Below are 17,501 nucleotides of genomic sequence, written 5' to 3' on the forward strand. Positions count from 1 at the left end.
ACACTCTTAATTAAACAAAACAAAGAGTACTACTATGGCTGGTGCTCGTCGATCTCCGCCGCCGCCTCCATGTCCAGCTCGCGCTCGACGTTCTCCTGGGGAAGGGCCTCCATGGCATCCATCGCACCATACTCGGCAAGCATCTCTCCATCCGTGTCCGCCATCTCTTTGGAAAAGGCCGCCATGAGGTGGGCGTGGGCGGCCGCGCTCTAGGCTTGGATGGGCTCCGTCCTCGCAAGGTATGCGACGGAGGAACAGACGGTTGCTCGAACGCTCTCAACGATTGCCAGCTCTTCGGCCGTGGGTTGCCGACCGTTGTCGGAGAAGCTTCGTTCGATTTGTGTAGTGACCGCCACGAGCTGGCCGTGGGCAGCCTCGACATGGTCATGGATGGCCTCCATCAGGGCTAAGTCCACCGCTGCTGAACGGATAGCTGCTGTGCCGCTCTCGCCAGTTGCTATCCCCGAGGCAGATGTTGCTGCCGCCACCTGAGAAGCAACAACGGCCGTTTGGGCTACCTTGGCCGCCCGGTCGCAGATTGCGGCCACGCTCATGCACCCTGTTAGCACACGCATGGCGGCTGCGTCCGCGCTCCCAATGGAGTGGGCCACCGAAGTTGCCCTCACAACGCGGGTCCATGTGCCCATCTTTCACTGGCGATGATCGAACAGTGAAATGATATTTGGGGAGCAAGCTAGTGTGCTTGAGACGCCGGCTGTGGACTGTAGCCGACGCACCTTCTCGCATAAGCCATAGGCGTACTATACACCGACGGTGCTCCAGGATATTTTGTGCTGCATCTCACACGGTTGGTGATAATAAACTGTGTGCGATCTACTTGATTTTTTATCTTGAGTTGAATTACATAATGGGGTCACAACAACAATGGACGGTGTTTGAATTGCTAGACCTTTTATCTGCAGTGAACATGCAACTATATGTGTGTCGTAAAAGAATTGGAATCATTCAGGGTTCATTTGAAGATTTTATACATTAAATAGGTTTTCTAGCCATTTCAGGTGCACAATTCAAAATTAAACTACATGCACATGCTCCGGTGCACCAACATGGGTTGTAAAATCATATATGTGTCCGGGAGTTTATGCTTATGTCCCATGCAAGAAATGGGGATGAAATTCGAACACCACGGCATTGTGGCTCTCAGGCAAGCGTCGACGTACTTGCTTTTGTAATTCTAGTAAATCCAAAATTCATGAAACCTGGCATGCTATCATGGAGCGGCATCAACATGCCGTGGTAAATTTTTTGTCCCATTTGGGGCAGGTTTGGGGTATAAGCTTCTCATAAACCACAGCTTCTCACAACAAGTGTGATGGTTTCGGTAGGGAACGTGCCACCTTTGGGGACGAAACGATATCTGTTGCCTCTTCTCGATTTGAATTTTTTTCCTAGTGTCAACATAGAACAACAGGAGTGTTGTGTCAATTTTTGGGATTTTTCGGGGTTCGTTTGGACATTTTTATGCATTAATTGAGTTTTCAATGCATTTATGTGCATAATTCAAACTTGAACTACATGTACATGCTCTAATGCATATAAATTGGTTGAAAATTCAAATCTGTGTCCTTGGTTGCATGCTTAGGTCCCATACAAGAAATGGGAATGAATGTCAAGCACCTTGCCACCTTCACTCGGCCGCAAACATTGAGATACCTGGTTTTTAAATTCTAGTAAATCCAAAGCTCGCCAGAAATTCATGAAACTTAGCATGCTATCATGGAGCGGCATCAACATGCCATGGTAATTTTTTTGTCCCATTTGGGACAGGTTTGGGTATATGCTTCTCACAAACCAGAGCTTATCACAACAAGCCTGATGGTTTCGGTACGAAACGTTTCACCTTTCTGGACGAAACGATATCCATTGCCTCTTATCGATTTCAATTTTTTCCTGGTGTCAACATAGAACAATAGGAGTGTTGTGTTAATTTTTGGGATTTTTCGGGGTTCGTTTGGACATTTTTATGCATTAGTTGTGTTTTCAATGCATTTATGTGCACAATTCAAATTTGAAGTACATGCACATGCTCTAATGCATATAAATTGGTTGAAAATTCAAATATGTGTTCTTGGTTGCATGCTTAGGTTCCATGCAAGAAATGGGAATGAATGTCAAGCACCCTACCACCGTCACTCGGCCGCAAACATTGAGATTCATGGTTCTTAAATTCTAGTAAATCCAAAACTCATCTGAAATTCATGAAACTTGGCATGCTATCATGTATCGGCATCAACATGCCGTGGTAAATTTTTTGTCCCATTTGCGGCAGGTTTGGGTATATGCTTCTCACAAACCAGAGCTTCTCACAACAAGCATGATGGTTTCGGTAGGGAACGTCCCACGTTTGGGGATGAAACAATATCCATTGCCTCTCATTGCTTTCAAAAATGTTCTCGTGTCAACATAGAACAATAGGAGTGTTGTGTCATTTTTGTGATTTTTCGGGGTTCGTTTGGACATTTTTATGCATTAACTGAGTTTTCAATTCATTTATGTGCATACTTCAAATTTGAACTATGTGCACATGCTCTAATGCATATAAATTGTTTGAAAAATCAAATCTGTGTCCTTGGGTGCATGCTTAGGTCCCATGCAAGAAATGGGAATGAATTTCAAACACCCTGCAACTGTCACTCAACCGCAAACATTGAGATACCTTGTTTTTAAATTCTAGTAAATCCAAAACTCGTCTAAAATTCATGAATCTTGGCATGCTATCATGGAGCGGCATCAACATGTCGTGGTAAATTTTTTGTCCCATTTGGGGCTGGTTTGGGTATATGTTTCTCACGAACCAGAGCTTCTCACAACACGCCTGATGGTTTCGTTAGGGAACGTTTCACCTTCTGGACGAAACAATATCCATTGCCTCTTCTCGATTTCAATTTTTTTTCCTAGTGTCAACATATAACAACAGGAGTGTTGTGTTAATTTTTGGGATTTTTCGGGGTTCGTTTGGACATTTTTATGCATTAATTGAGTTTTCAATGCATTTATGTGCATAATTCTAATTTGAACTACATGCACATGCTCTAATGCATATAAATTGGTTGACTTCAAATATGTGTTCTTGGTTGCATGCTTAGGTCCCATGCAAGAAATGGGAATGAATGGCAAGCACCCTGCCACCGTCACTCGGCCGCAAACATTGAGATACCTGGTTTTCAAATTCTAGTGAATCCAAAACTCATCTGAAATTCATGAAACTTGGCATGCTATCATGGAGCGGCACCAACATGCCGTGGTAAATTTTTTTGTCCAATTTGGGGCAGGTTTGGGTATATGCTTCTCACAAACCAGAGCTTCTCACGACAAGCATGATGGTTTCGGTAGGGAACATCCCACCTATGGGGAGAAAACGATATCCATTGCCTCTTATTGCTTTCAAAAAATTTCTCATGTCAACATAGAACAACAGGAGTGTTGTGTCGTTTCTTGTGATTTTTTGGGGTTCATTTAACATTTTATGCATTAACTGAGTTTTCAATGCATTTATGTGCATAATTCAAATTTGAACTACATGCACATGGTCCAGTGCATATAAATTGGTTGAAAAATCAAATCGGTGTCCTTGGGTTCATGCTTAGGTCCCATGCAAGAAATGAGAATGAATTTCAAACACCCTGCCACTGTCAATCGGCCGCAAAATTGAGATACCTTGTTTTTAAATTCTAGTAAATCCGAAACTCATCTGAAATTCATGAATCTTCACATGCTACCATGGAGCGGCATCAACATGCCGTGGTAATTTTTTTGTCCCATTTGGGGCATGTTTGGGTATATGTTTCTCACAAACTAGAGCTTCTCACAACACGCCTGATGGTTTCGGTAGGGAACGTTTCACCTTTCTGGACGAAACAATATCCATTGCCTCTTCTCGATTTCAATTTTTTTCCTAGTGTCAACATATAACAACAGAAGTGTTGTGTTAATTTTTGGGATTTTTCGGGGTTCGTTTGGACATTTTTATGCATTAATTGAGTTTTCAATGCATTTATGTGCATAATTCTAATTTGAACTACATGCACATGCTCTAATGCATATAAATTGATTGACAATTCAAATATGTGTTCTTGGTTGCATGCTTAGGTCCCAAGCAAGAAATGGGAATGAATGGCAAGCACCCTGCCACCGTCACTCGGCCGCAAACATTGAGATACCTAGTTTTTAAATTCTAGTAAATCCAAAACTTGGCATGCTATCATGGAGCGGCACCAACATGCCGTGGTAAATTTTTTGTCGAATTTGGGGCAGGTTTGGGTATATGCTTCTCACAACAAGCATGATGGTTTCGGTAGGGAACATCCCACCTTTGGGGACAAAATGATATCCATTGCTTCTTGTTGCTTTCAAAAATTTTCTTGTATCAACATAAAACAACAGGAGTGTTGTGTCATTTTTTGTGATTTTTGGGGTTTGGTTGGACATTTTTCTGCATTAACTGAGTTTTCAATGCATTTATGTGCATAATTCAAATTTGAACTATGTGCACATGCTCCATTGCATATAAATTGGTTGAAAAATCAAATCTATGTCCTTGGGTGCATGCTTAGGTCCCATGCAAGAAATGAGAATGAATGTCAAGCACACTGCCACCGTCACGCGGCCGCAAACATTGAGATACATGGTTCTTAAATTCTAGTAAATCGAAAACTCGTCTGAAATTCATAAAACTTGGCATGCTATCATGGAGCAGCATCAACATGCCGTGGAATTTTTTTCTGATATGGAGCAGGTTTGGGTATATGCTTCTCACAAACTAGAGCGTCTCACAACAAGCATGATGGTTTCGGTAGGGAACGTCCCACCTTTGGGGATGAAACGATGTCCATTGCCTCCTATTGCTTTCAAAAAATTTCTCGTGTAAGCATAGAACAACAGGTGCGTTGTATCAAATTTTGTGATTTTTGGGGGTTCGTTTGGACATTTTCATGCATTAACTGAGTTTTCAATGCATTTATGTGCATAATTCAAATTTGAACTACATGCACATGCTCCAGTGCATGTAAATTGGTTGAAATCAAATCGGTGTCCTTGTGTGCATTTTCAGGTCCCATGCAAGAAATGAGAATGAATTTCAAACACGGGGGCACCGTTGATTGCCGGAAAAATGTTGAGATACTATATTTTTAAATTATAGTAAATTCAAAACTCGTCTGAAATTCATGAAACTTGGCATGCTATCATGGAATGGCACCAGACATGCTGTGGTATTTTTCGTGTCCATTTTGAGAGAAGACACACTTGAATAATGACAGCCAACAAAGGCATTTTGAAAAAATAGCTGCCATTTTAATATCTCAAACGTTTGTATAATTCAATCAGTGTGCGTTTTGTTAACCATTCACGTGACACCATGTGTCTTGGTTTTAATGGCTGTAGGAGGTGTCGTGCAGACAGCTGCTTGACCTTGATTGAATGGGAGGCATGCGATCGTAGTCCAGTGCGCAGGCTGACCAGGAGGCGTGCAAGCTGTCCTCGAATGCGCAGGCTCACCGGGAAGTCTGCGAGCTGTATGTTGCGCAGGCTCACTGATAAGCGAGCCCTTTGACTTCCATGGCCGCCCGCCTTCCTCTTCGTGCGTGTGCCCCTCTCAGCGGCATGGGACGCCGCCGTTGAATGCTACCTCTCAGCGCTGCCAGCTTCTGTCCTCCCGCGCACCGCCCGTCGATCCCGGGACGATACGATGTTTGATTTACAAGTGAAAAACATTCTATGCTGCATTGAAGACTTCAACAACGGCGTCCCGGGGGATGACAACGACAACGACAACGACGGCGTGGCACGCTGCCTCCGCCGCCGCCGGAAATAGTTTTTTTCTTGGGTTTAATACTGTATCTCGATCATATGAATATAAATTCGCAGTATGACTGAGTGAAAGATATGGTTTGAGCAAACTTGCGTTTTTCTCTCTTAATGTATAGACTTATTAAATGATTTTCTTTTAAAAAAACGTCAATGGTTTTTAAATATAAAACACTCATCGCAAAAGTTTTAGTTAGAACACATGTATGCAAACCGGGAGCATCCCCAGGAAGCCAAGGGAAAATGTGCCAAGCAGGATTTTTGCAGCTCTTGATCGCAAACGTTTGAGATAGAACATCGTATGCAAAGTGAGAGCAGGATTTGTGGAGCTCTTCAACGCAAACGGTTCTTTTGGATGACCTGTGTGCAACCACTTACAAACAATTTGGTCAGATTTGCATCTGTCATATTGGGTATGTTGCCATTTGTCAAACTGGAAAGATTGACATTTGTTTATTTAGTAACATTGCCATTTGTCAACCTTATAACATTGCGATTTATCAAAATATGAAGCTAAAAATCACTAGCAATATCTAATTTTTGCAACTAAAATTCACTAATTAAGCATAGATTTCATTCATAGATTAAGTAGTCGTTCTTAATTTATACAAATAGTTCAAATCGACAGCTGAGCCGACCAAACTTTTCCCCAATTGTTGCCAACCACGTACTGAAATAGCTAGTTCAACCACATCTATAGTCAGATGAACTAAACAAAATAGCCCATAAATACTACTACTACGGAGGGGTTTTGTACTACTTCTGGCTACCTCTCCTCTGCCGAGTGCACTCAGTAAGAGGCAGAGGAGGAGGAGCCTACCGACGAGCTGGACAACTGCAATACGGTGCCTGTCGCTGTTGCAGCTTCAGTGGCACTGACCTCAAATGCCCTCTCCCGCTGAGCGGGTGATGGCCACGGTGGCCGGCAGTGGGGTGGTGACCACGACGGCCACCTCCGGCCTTCGGGCCACGGCGGCGGAGCGGGAGATGGCCCTGGCTTTCGATGGTGGTGTGGCGCAATGGCGGCCGGCAATAGCTGCCGACAGGCAGCGGCGGCGGAGCGTATGGTGGGTGTTCCGCGCACACCCAATAGGGATGCCACGTGCACTACACTACACCGGGGACTGCGCCGCCACCGCTGTGTAGCCTCCCAGCTGGAGCTATCCTCTAATGACGGTGGAGTGGCTGAGTGACGACGACGGACTGGTGCCATTAGCGATAGTGGGAGAAGCAGATGAGATAAGCTACACGGAGGGAGGGGAAAATGCGACGCAGGACTCGCCGACCGTGAGGGTTTATATAGCAGGCTGGTAAGCATTGTGATTTTGGGGGATTTCACTAAGTCGGGTGGGAAGCTTGCGCGGTAACCTGCGAGGTTGCGCGGGAACGGGCTCATCAATGATTCATTGGCGTCACCGTTTGGACAAAAGAACGCCCCCGCGCGCTGCGCAAGCTTGCGCTGTAAGCCGTTTGCGATAGCGGGGTGACAAGACGTGTGAGTGGAGGACGAAATGCCACGTACACATATGATTAATAAAAAAAATTTGCTATTTAATTACCTACTATACCCCCGTCCTGGTTTATAAGTATGATTTAACTAATAAAATACGAATGCATGTCGCCAAAGATTATATAGTTGGAATCGTATTTGAACATAGTTTCCAATTATATAATTTTTATAACATGCATTAACAGTTTGTTGGTTAAATTTGAGGGCAAAGTATGGCACATAGTATGAAGGGGACTATAGACTAGACGAAGGTAGTAGCACACGGTCGCTCTCTATGCAGCGACGCAACTGTCAACCGGCTTGTAGGCGACCATTTCCTACGTGTTCAACTGCTCTATGCCTGTAGTTGCTTGCGGTTCAGGCGGCCGCAACACGCTCTGCTAGCGTCCCGCCGCACGCGCTCTGCTCTCGTGTCCCTCCGGGTGCTCTGCCCTCGTCCTTCCACGCGCACTACCTGTGTTTGGGGCCGGCGCATGATCACGCACATTCGTGTGCATGCGGTTGCGCCGGGCGCGATGCGGCAATGTAGTTAACCGTTGCAAAAACTGCCATGCGAACACGCCGAGAATCCACGCTGCCCGACCCCCTATTATTCCTGCGGACATTTACCTTCATCTCTCGTCTCACACGACATAATAAGCACACCCACGAGGACACATACAGAGAGGACATCCAGCGGTTCCAATGGCGCTCCCCGTGGCTCCAATGGCGCTCCCAGCGGCCACCGACGACAATGGCGGGCAGTTCACCACGCAACACGTCGGGGACACCCACGTGAGGGGGACGGCTCTCTCGGTGGTGTACACGAACAATTCGATCTTGATGAAGTGCTCCATCCAAACTATGGAGTAGTTCCTTGACGAGGACAAGTACCAAGTGATCGGCTTCCACCTTGAGTACACCATGGGTCGTGCGGGGCACGATCAGAAGGTTGCCATCCCCCAGTTGTGAGTGCGATATGACGTCCTGGTCTACCACTACCACCTAGCCACAAGGCCTTGCGAGCATTTCTCCAGGTTTATCAACAGCTCCGACTACAGTTTCGCTACGGTGGACACCACCAACGATCCAAAAGCGCTCAAGGTTTAGGGCTTGAAATGCCCGAATCTTGTCAACATCTAGCACCACTACAAGGTCTGGGGGAGCGACAACAACAAACTGAACTCCCTGGTTGACCTCGCCTCGGCCATCATCGACCCTACTATGTGAAGGTGAAGGAAGAGATCAAGAAGGACAAGAACGTGTGGCACAAGGTTTGGCATGAGAGACTTGATGAAGAACACGTCAAGTATGCAGCCAAGGACATGTACACAAGCTACGAGATGTACATGCAGATCGTTGACATGAGGAACTATCTTCTTCCTACCCCAGATGAGGGATCGAGCCACAGAACAGTGGCCGGAGCGTCACAAGAAGTAGATGACTAGACGATCGTTTCTCCTACTTTAGAATGCATGCAATTGTTTATTGAGGTGTGTGCGAATGATCTGTATAGTCACTTATGTAATTGGACGTTTATTTCAGTTATATATATACATGTTATACTTCTATAGACAGAGCAAATTACATGGCTTATTAGCAGCAATCATCTGTGTTATTATTGGTCTTCGCACACATTTCTAATTATGGACCTGTTTGCCACGTATCACACACATCTTGTTCAGTTGAACCATTTCCATTGTGTTGCCTAATCACACATAGTTCATCCTAGTGAATCGTATGCTGTATATTGCACACACCATCATCTGGCTGCCCGTTTCTTTTGTTCCTCCTCATCGCAAACAGTTAATTGAACTGAACCGTATGCCCTGCATCGCACACGCAACTAAAATCTGAACCGTGTTTGATGCATCCGTCATCGCAAACGTTTTGCACCTTTTTTGACGGTTCTTTTACACCACCGTTTGTGATTATGGCATCGAACACAGTTTCGTCGAAGGGTCTCTGATCGTGGTGTCACGTTTGGATCATCCTGCAGCAGTGTTAATACTCTAGATGCAGGTAGGAGTGGGTCGATGTGTGGAGTAATTGTAGTAGATGCAGGTAGGAGTCGGTCTACTTGATACGGACGTGATGCCTATATTCATGATCATTGCCTTAGATATCGTCATAACTTTGCGCTTTTCTATCAATTGCTCGGCAGTAATTTGTTCATCTACCGTAATATTTTCTATCTCGAGAGAAGCCTCTAGTGAAACCTATGGCCCCCGGGTCTATTTTCCATCATATAAGTTTCTCATCTACAATTTTAGTTTTCTATTTACTTCCTTTGCAACCTTTTACTTTCCGTTCCATAAACCAAAAATACCAAAAACATTACTTATCGTTTATCCATCTCTATCAGATCTCACTTTGCAAATAACCATGAAGGGATTGACAACCCCTTTATTGCGTTTGGTGCAAGTTGGTGTTTGTTTGTGCAGGTATTCGGTGACTTGTTCATTGTCTCCTACTGGATTGATACCTTGGTTCTCAAAACTGAGGGAAATACTTACTCTACTTTGCTGCATCACCCTTTCCTCTTCAAGGGAAAAACCAACGCAAGCTCAAGAAGTAGCAGGGAGAATTTCTGGCGCCATTGCCGGGGAGATCTACGCCAAGTCAAGACATACCAAGTACCCATCACAAAATCTCATCTCTTGCATTACATTATTCGCCATTCGCCTCTCATTTTCCTCTCCTCCACTTCTAAAACGATTTTCGAAAAGATTTGCCTTTTCTTCGCCCCTCTTCCGTTCGTCTTCTTCGCTTGCCTTTTGTGTGCTCCTATGTTGGATTGCTTGCTTGTCATGATGGCTCAAGAGAATACAAAATTGTGTGACTTTTCCAACACCAATAATAATGATTTTATTAGTACTCCGATTGTTCCCGCTACTAATTCAGAATCTTGTGAAATTAATGTTTCTTTGCCGAATCTTATTATGAAAGATCAATTCTCTGGCCTTCCAAGTGAAGATGTCACATCCCATCTTAATAATTTTATTGATTTGCGTGATATGCAAAAGAAAAAAGATGTGGATAATGATATTGTTAAATTGAAGCTATTTCCATTCTCGCTTAGAGATCGTGCTAAAACTTGGTTTTCATCTTTGCCTAAAAATAGTATTGGTTCATGGAATCAGTGTAAAGATGCTTTTATTTCCAAGTACTTTCCTCCCGCTAAGATCATCTCCCTTAGGAATGATATTATGAATTTCAAGCAACTTGATCATGAACATGTTGCACAATCTTGGGAGAGGATGAAATTGATGATACACTGCTGCAGGATGCTGCTAACGCGACACTATGATCAAAGACTGTAACATCCCAAATTTTCAGATTTGGAATGTTAATAGGATCATTCTTTGTCATCATGATTTCTATGCATATTTGAATTATTATTATTTTTGTTTATTCAAAGTGTTTTCCAACTCAAGGCAAAAATATTTGGAGTGGAGATAATATGACTTCTCCCCTATTAATTATATTTGGAAAATGCTAAGAATATATTCTGGTGTCTACCTAAATTATTTTTGTCTTTATAGAAACTCAAAATTGTTTTATAGTGGTTATTATGTTGTTCTTTATGTGCTTGCATTGCATAAAATATAATTTTTCAAAAGTGCATATGTGTTTTAAAAATGTTCACAATAGATATTAGTAGTAATGTTTTTACTGTGTGTTCTGGTATTTTTAGGAAGTGATCTTCTATTTTATTTTTAGCCAAATAGACCTTCTGTTCAGTATAATTACTCAGCCAGATATTACTGTTCGTATGGGTTTGGACAGTCGCAGCCCATTTCTATTCCTCGCCCAGTGCGTTGAGGCAGCAACAGCATAGCGACAGCAAGCCGGCCCATCTCGGCGCAGCAGAGCCCACCCCGCAGCCTTACTTTTGTTTTTCCTCTTTTCTTCCCTGTTCCGCTGACTACCGTGGCCCGCCTGTCATCTCCCTCCTGAAGCCGTGTTCGTCAGGAACACATGTAGCTGCCGCACCCGACCTCAGACGGATCGATATCGATCGATCTGCTGCCCCTCGCCCCGTCCTGACTCCATATAAATAATCCCCTTGCCATTCTTGTCCGATTTTCGCCAAAATCTCCTGTTTCCATGCCCTAGAACGGCGCCCAGATCTCGCCGGAGTTTGCCGCCGTCTGAAGCTTCTGCCGGTCGATTAAATCGCCTCTGGAGGTTCCCAGCTTCTCCTCCTGCCCCTAGTCTCTTCCCCTTGGTATCGTCTCTCTCCCTCACCTATTAGTTCTTGCAGGGAAGCATCCACCCGAGTGCTTCGAGCTCGCCCCAATGAACACCCCACCGCCCAAGCTTCAGCCACCCTCTGCCGTCATCCCCGCTCGCCACCGACGCCGCTGAGGACGTCGTCGAGACCGCAGCAGGGATCCACGCCCCGTACGCTACCCTCGGGAGTCTGGAGACCACCGGAGCAGGCGCCACCATCGCCGCCCGAGCCGCCCCGTGCCGTTCTTCCTCAAATCCGGCGGCCGGCCTCTGTTCTTCTCCGGTGAGTCACCTAGCGTCGGCTGATCTACTTTAAACGGCCTAGATTAGATCATACATTGTTTTGTTCTCTGCCGAACAGTTATTCCTTAACAACCTGTTTGGTTCGGAGGAAGTTGAAGTAGGGAATGGGAATTGAGAGAGTGGGAGACTAAAAATCACTTGTATGGTTGGAGGGTATGGGAATTGAGAAAGAAAAGGGATGGGGAGTTGAGGGGGTGAACTCCCTCTAATCTCTTCCCAGGGAAGGGCTGGTAATTCAGCCAGGGAATGGGAATTAGCAAACAAAAAACAGTTTGTTTGTTGCGTTAAACAAGGGCTGGTTCAATTTTGTACGTAAACAAACGTGTCCTCAGCATCTTCTATTAGTTTGACTCACGAACTAAACAGAGGAATTATTTTTTCTATTAAATTCCCACAAGCAATTCTCAACAGTAGCCAAACATGAGACTGGGACTAACAGTCCACTTTCCAAGCCTAATCACCCAACAAACTCCCTCTTAAAAACTCCCATTCCCTTTCCTTTAAACTACCAAACAGGCTGTAAGTTGTTGCCGTTCGTCGTTTAAGCCCCACAGCAAATGGTTTATAGCCAATGACAATGCGACACGTGGCACATCCACAGCTGCCGCAGCAGTTCTTCCACAAATCTGTTTTAGCACAATTTATTTTGGCAGATTCCATATCAAATTTTCATTTAGGTTTATCTTGACATCCGGAACTCCAAATTCATCGATTCTTTTTCCTGTGTACTCGTAGAGACCAGGAGAATACCGAAGAACCAAAATTTCACATTTTTGAACTATTCAAATTTGAAGTTGTTTAAACTTGAATTCAAACTTTCGGAGGCCATATCTTTTAAACTGTTGATCCAAATTAGTTGATTCTTTTTGCATTGTGGTCCTACTAGCATGTAGATAATATATACCTACTGATATTTTTTGTTATTTAAGTTTTATTTGAATTCATTGTTGTTTACTTTATTGTGGTGTTATGTGAGTACGGTTTATTTATTGGTGCCAACGTTAATCGTATAGATTGTCCGGAGTGTGAAGCGGATCGGAATTAATCGTTAGAGTACTTCAGCACCGTTCAAGGCAAGTTTGCACTTTTGATTTTGCTCATCCTATATTCTGCTATGCATGTGTGGTTTTTATGCTATGACATGTGCTTGGTTTGATATGTATGTTCTCTGTGGTCATATTCTGATATTGATTGTATTTTTTTATGGTGTGATCAACTTGCTATGGTAGACGTGGGCATGTGTCGAGTGATCCATGAAAGTGGTGAGTGTTTATAGCCGTAGGCTCGGGATTATTAACCAGGTGAATGCGTCACTGGTAGAGCGCTCTATTGTCCCTAGAGAATGCGCCATTGACAGAGCGCACTTGAGGCGAGGTATAGTTTTCGGAACATAAATCAGGTAAATGCGTCCTTGGCATAGCGCTCTATTGTTCCTAGAGAATGCGCCACTGACAGAGCGCACTTGAGACATACTTCTGAAGTTCTTGTCATGTTTATTTAGAATCTTTGGGTTATCTTGGGCGAGTAAACTAGAGACAGTTGTGAGTTCAGGTAGTGGAGGTAGGTGAAGACATTCTTCTCCAAACTAACTTGTGTGTTTTGTTTGTCATACATTGCTTTGTGGATGTAGGTTTGCTATATCATTTTGTGTGATTTGCCAATACATTCAATGTATTGACCCTTTGTGGCTGCAACTTGTCATGTTGCAGGATTTTCAGATAATCAGTGAGATACAGTAGGGTCGCGAGCCTTCACTCGACATGTTCTCTAGTGGGCATTGATGGACTCGTCGTTTATTATGCTACCTTTCCGCTGATATTATTGAATAAAGTTAGCTATGTGCTACTCAGTTTGTAATACTTTATGAATTCTGGATCATACGTTGTAGTAAATGATGCACATGTTATTTGATATTCATATGTACTGTGTGTGCTAGCGAGTCGATCTAGGGACTAGCACAATGAGCATAGAGACATCGAATCTTATCAGATTCAGGTCGTTACAGAGACCCTTCGAGAAACTGTGTGTGATGAAATAATTGCAAAAGGTGGTGTATGAAAACCGTCAAAAAAGATGCAAAACGTTTGCGATGGAGGATGCATCAAACAAGGTTCAGATTTTAGTTGCGTGTGCGATGAAGGGCATACGGTTGATCTGTACGAATTGTTTGCGATGAGATAGAACAACAGAAACGGGTAACCAGATCAAGGTGTGTGCGATATATGGCGTACAATTCACTCCGATGAACCATTTGCGATGATTGAGGTGAACACAAACGATTCGGCGTAACAAGATGTGTGTGATGCCCGACAAACAGGTCGGTAATCAGAATTGTGTGCAATCATTATAGATAGCCCATACGGTCTTTTTTGTGAACTGTGTGCTCGCCAGGGCACACAGTTCAACAAACCAACATGTGGGTGGTAATGTAGAAGATCTCTGTCGAATACATATTACTAACTGTCTGCGATGAGATTGGCAGCATAAACAGAGATATATACAGTCTGCTTAATTTAGTCCTTCTTCTTCTTCTTCTTCTTCTTGTTGTTGTTGTTGTTGTTGTTGTTGTTGTTGTTGTTGTTGATTGGCCCGCGACATCATCTTGGTGAGGACGCTTCTTGCCGCTGACCGTTGGTTTTCATTGTCGCCGTCGTCGTCATCGTCGTTGCCGTCATCGTCGTCCTCCTTGTTTGACCATTCCTCCTCATCATCATCGTTGTCCTCTTCTTCATCCTCCGACGGCTCCTCATCCGTCTGGTTGTCATCTGACGACTCCGGAGGCGGCGTCCCTTCCATGAACCGGATATAATCGAGGTCTGGGCTCGACGCCGGAGTCATGGAAGACGAGCGGGATGATTCTGATGTTGACCTATCATCGGGCAGCAGACTGCTGGCTGAACTGTCGTCCTCGCTGTCGCTCGACATGGCTGCAGCGTGTGTGCTAGTGTGTAGGGCGGCCTGCCGGGGACGATGAAGATGGTGGACACTTAAGCGCGCGAGATATGCAGAGAAGAGGAACTGCCAATTGAAGCGGGGTTTTTTTCTTGCGCGCGGGGGGGGGGGGGGAATTGAAGCAGGGGTTGACGTATTATCTAACCATTGATATAATCAACTGCAATTATACCCAGTCACTCCAAATTCCCAGGGTTGCGCAGGACTCCTATTGGCTATTTGGCTGGTTTCCTCTTTCTGGACAAAAACAAGGAACGAGTTTTGGGATTATGCATCGGTACCAGTACGAATGGAGTAGGACAGTTGGCAAGCAATACATTGAGCTCTTCTTATTGATAAATCCAGTAATAATCAAACTAGAAAGGAAAATAAAAAAGACACGGAAAAATATCTACAAGAATCTTCGCGTAACATCAATGGCATGTGACCTAGATGTGCATTACTTAGAGCACATCTAGATGTGCTTTAGCAATACTGTCAAACAAAACCCCTAATCATCATTGCAAACAACGCATAGAACATGGCTAATGCGACAACCACAACTACACATGCTAGTTCCTTCTTGTCTCTTGCTTTCATCTGTTGCCTGTAATTGATTCTTTCTTGCTTCATCGTACTGATTGTACATTCTAGATCAGCCAGTTTCTTCTTCAGCTTTACATTATCTTCTCCGAGCTTGGTGATAACACTTTGAGCCCTGCCATGCCATTCTTCATCCAGCGAGTTAACAAAGGCACAAGCCTAATATCCCTGCCAATGTTAAATAGTATTCTGGATGAGTGGTGGCATTCACTGAAGTAAAATGATGAACTTAATTAGCACTAACCTCTAAGGGGCAACTGAGAAACCGCCCGCCAATGTCGAATCCCTCCGTGCATACACGTCAAGCGGGAGTGTGCCCGTGCACACAACTCAGCTTTTGCTACTTCTCGGTGGAGCAAAACTCAGAGTCGAACTCATGCTGTGGGAGTCTGGAGTCAAGCTCCGAATCTGGCGGCAGATCGCTTTCCTGGGGGGGGGGGGATCATTCAGGACGAATTCAGCAATGAGCTATACTTTGGACATGCTAAAAAAGATCGGGATAGATTGGAACCTGACAGGATGATTCAGATCCGTAGTACACCTGCCTTTTGATGACCTTAGGCAAGTGCTCGGCGGCGACTGTCGTGGCGGCGATACGAGCAGGAGCTGCCGCACCGAAACCATAAGCACCACTCGCACGCATTCCCCCAATGTCAATGCCACGCAAGGGAATTTGGAGGCTATGTAGGGATTTGGGAGAAATGGGGAAACCGTGGAGATAAGTTAACGGTCGGGAACTACTAATGGCACTATATATATGTTGTATACATCACACTGTTTGTACATGTCGTTTGTGTTAGGTATTACAACATCACACACGATTACCGCACCAAACCGTGTGAGAAGACAATGTAGGTTAGACACGGTTGCCGTTACATAACCGTATGTGATGTACTGCTCTGTCCATATAATTGAGTTACGGTGAGATACCGTGTAAACAGCCGCTCCGCGGATATCCGTAAAAAAGCCGCCCTGCATATAGAGATGGCGGCGGCGGCCTAGGCAGCGGCTACTGGAGAAGAGGTCAATCCTCGGCCAGTGGGAGGTGGCAGCGTCATAGGAGGTCAATCCTTGGTCTGCGGCGGGAGATAGGAGGAGCTCAACCATTGAGGTCGGCAGCAACATGATTCGAACACGTCCATCGCGGTCGATGCCGGGATAGTGGAGGTAGAACTTCAGGCGGCAGCCTCACTAAGCTTTGCTCCTCAACCCTGCTGTCTCGGCATGCCGCCGCATCGGGCTTGTCTATCTGTTGGGTGGAGGTCACCGCGCAACTAATTAATTAAGGTATTCTTTTCGTGAGTGGCTAAATTAAGGTATTCAATTCCTAATTGTAGTGTTGTAACTAGTAGTCTGTGTGTAAATTGACTGGCCATTAATTTTTGTCATTACACGTCTAGATAATAACATGGAGCGCCCTCAGTAATTATTAAAATAAAACCTTGTGATTTATGCATGCATCTTTGGGCAGAAGTTAATCCATGTATTAATGTTGTTGTTTTGTTTTTAATTACCATTCGTGTGCTGCAGATGGAACAATCTCGATGGATGAAGAATCGGAAAACCGCAGATTTTATCAGTGGCGTGACAGAGTTCATGAATTTGGCTGAAAGTGCAAAGAGGAGAATTGGTGATGCGGATTACATCCTGTGCCCATGTACTGATTGTGCCAATACAGAGTCACATGAAGTTGCAGATGTCCAGATGCGCTTAGTCTCTAGGGGATTCATGGATGGACATACATGTTGGACCAGACATGGTGAAGAGGAGGTCATGGATGAAGATACCCAGGGCAGCGAGATGCCAAACCCCGATCAGTGTCACATGGATGTTGAATCCAACATCGGGGCAGAGGCGTCAAGCTACCAATGGAACACCGGAAAGCCGAAACGCCCAATGGAAAACCAAGACGTCGACGCAGATGACAACGATCTTGATATGCCAGATTTTGCTGCTATGATTGCAGATTTCGAGGGCCCAGAAAAGGATATGATTGGGTACACGGATTTGCCAACCATTGATGCGGACTCCAAGAAAGAATTGTATCCAGGTTGCAAAAATAAATATTCTAGGTTGAGTGCCACCATGGCGCTTCTCAGATTTAAAGCAGCAA

General features: G+C 44.6%; 1 long non-coding RNA gene across 1 annotated transcript; it reads left to right on the top strand.

Annotated features, from left to right (window-relative positions):
- Positions 1-11,260: 11,260 nt before the first annotated feature.
- On the top strand, positions 11,261-13,958 carry LOC147975512 (uncharacterized). The gene is made up of 4 exons (XR_015602048.1): positions 11,261-11,506; positions 11,583-11,834; positions 12,868-12,927; positions 13,564-13,958. It is a non-coding gene; the product is annotated as an uncharacterized LOC147975512 (long non-coding RNA).
- Positions 13,959-17,501: the final 3,543 nt, after the last annotated feature.

The sequence above is a fragment of the Triticum urartu genome, chromosome 4A, assembly GCF_056163025.1.
Source record: "Triticum urartu cultivar PI428250 chromosome 4A, HENAU_Tu73, whole genome shotgun sequence".
Taxonomy (NCBI): Eukaryota; Viridiplantae; Streptophyta; class Magnoliopsida; order Poales; family Poaceae; genus Triticum; species Triticum urartu.